Here is a 2426-nt window from a genome sequence, read left to right as displayed (position 1 = left end):
CTAATTGCAGTTTCAAAACCAAGACCTGTTCACCACCCGAAGTATTTCCATCAGATTGATACCAAACACATGCATAGAATTTCAAACACATCATAGTAAGCATTTAAACCACGCATATTAGATCTGGCGGGAATTTCAGTCTCTGCGTGGGCACGGGAGGTGCGCGCATGCAGGAGCAAATGGCCGCTGGCCGAAGATGCGCTGGGAACGCACACCGGGGGGTGCGCGCTTTTCACGCCGGGAGGTGCGCAATGCATACAGGTGACCGGAGGTTTTTGGGCGGTCCCCCCGAAGGGGGCCCTCTGTCACACAGTGCTTTTGAGATCCAGATGTCAGATATGCAATGTTTATCTTTGAAGTCAACAGAAAACTCAGAGTAGTAAAACAAAGGCGTTGAAATAAGGAAAAGAAACGCAAACAAATGTTAATACCATGCCCGTGAGCCACCGGCGCTGTGAATTCAGTGCCCCTTTGTCAGGGCCCATATGGGGGGATCTTACAGTGGCCCCTCGGAACACGAAGGTAAAAGTCCAGTGTCTTTCGTGGCCGGTAGGAATGCCCCCACCGGCTGTCACTGACGAAGAACGGGCGTGAGGTATTTGCTGGCCGTCAGTGCTGCTTCAGACTCCCTTTTCTAGGAGCGGATGAGGTGTTTGAAGTAGCAGCACTGGATTAGCGTGAAGAGGAGGATGAGGGCGCTGGCGAGTACACAACCCCTGAAGATCCAATCCCACCATGTACGCTGCCTCTGCGGCATGGTTGGTGGAACTGGTGAGGAGCTCTGCAGTCTTCTCGGCCAGGTTTGTTTGTACCTGGGCCTGGTTGGGTACACTGCACTTGCTGGATGAGCTGCTGTAGGGTCACAGTGTCTGTCAGCGCCTGGGTCCCCTCCTTGTAGAAGGGGTCGGCGTTCTCCCTTCAGGGAGAGAGGTCAAAGTCCAGTGGAGTTGAGTGACCCCATGGAGAGGTCATCTGTCACCGCTAGACAGAAGCTGTGGTTGGCGGGGCATGTCAGCCCGCCATAGGAGAAAGAGTTCATCTTACTGATGCCACACACTCCTGTGTGTTGGACACCTGGACGGAGCTGAAGTATCCATGGAGTGACCTAAAGGTTATTAACTTGGAATCAGGAGTATTACAAGTACAGAGGACATATTTGGTCATGGCAACAATTCGAGTGGTGAACAATGTCTCAGTCGTACCAATAGTCATATACCCTGTAAGGTGGTCCCACGTTAATACCTGAATACATTAGAGTGGTCAATAGCTTAGAATACTGTACATTTTTCATTCTGTCAGATTCAAACCACCTATGTAAATCCAAGATCACTATAAGATCTTGCAGCGCACGCTTAGGCACTCTGTGCCGCGCACATCTAAAACTTGCTGGGGGGCAGCAGTAAACAAATCTTGTGCAAATGTCTATGTCTATAGGCTGCGTCACGCTCGAGCTTGTAGGTTTGGTTGAATAATGCTAGACTAGTGGTCAGTAGCGCCTGCGCTTCTGACCGCACAGCCTTAATGATTCGTTTATTGGAGTTAGTGAGGTGCTGGAATCCAGCGGCCGCATGGCTTGCCAGCTAACTTGTGTACTGCGACTGTCCGGTGATTCTGTACGAGTTCACTGCCGAATTGACTGTACCAAAGAGGCCAGATATTTGTGAGAGTAAATCTCTTTTGCTGCGCATAGAATTTACTTGAGCCGCGAGTCCAAATCCATAGTCAGTAATCGGGTCTTCGATGCGTGACTGCAGCCATGTGTATGTGTCTCCATTCGTGTCACGATGTGTCGTGTAGGCAGTCAGTATGTATGAAATGTGTGCCATAACTAAATTGACATTGTGCAACAAGGTTTTGTTCATGCTACCCTTAATCAGTTGTGTGTGTGTGTGGATGAAGTATGGGACATTGTGCTGGTCATGTATAACACAGGTAGCCAATTAAAACATTTCTTGTTTCACATGTGCAATCAGAGGTGTGTTGTACAAATTGTTACTATGGAGTCAATTGACACCACAGTACACTTCTTTCGTCGGTTCTCATCTGTGAGGGGAAAAGACAGGTTAAGTAATGTCGTTGTAGACTATATGTGAGGTTATGTACAAGGTCCTACGTGCGGTAGCACTTTTCCGGATCCTTCTCATCATGTTTTATGTGATAGAGTATGTGCATGTAACACAAATGTCAGCAAGTGGGCAGTTTTAAAACTGATATCACATGATGCTATTTTGTAATTCTTTAGTGGGCTATGGAGTGCAGCCTACGGTGAGTTTAAAGGGAGGATGGATGGAGCCTTCATTACAACGTTTGTGTGTGGCAATTTTGACCCGGAGCTACTCCGGAGGGCCAGGCTATATCTTGTTTAGTATGTAATGAAATGAGATCAGTGTGTACTGGCCCCTTGAAGGATTTCCAAACCCATCTCC

At 48.2% G+C, this 2426-nt stretch overlaps 1 pseudogene; it reads right to left on the bottom strand.

Moving 5' to 3' along the window:
* LOC134448331 (uncharacterized) overlaps positions 1-2154 on the bottom strand; it is a 2423-nt pseudogene extending 269 nt beyond the window's left edge.
* Between the last annotated feature and the right edge of the window lie 272 nt (positions 2155-2426).

This window comes from Engraulis encrasicolus, chromosome 5 (genome assembly GCF_034702125.1).
Source record: "Engraulis encrasicolus isolate BLACKSEA-1 chromosome 5, IST_EnEncr_1.0, whole genome shotgun sequence".
NCBI classification, from domain to species: Eukaryota; Metazoa; Chordata; class Actinopteri; order Clupeiformes; family Engraulidae; genus Engraulis; species Engraulis encrasicolus.
The sequence above is the reverse complement of the archived record's forward strand: the minus strand, read 5'-3'. Positions and strand labels throughout refer to the sequence as shown.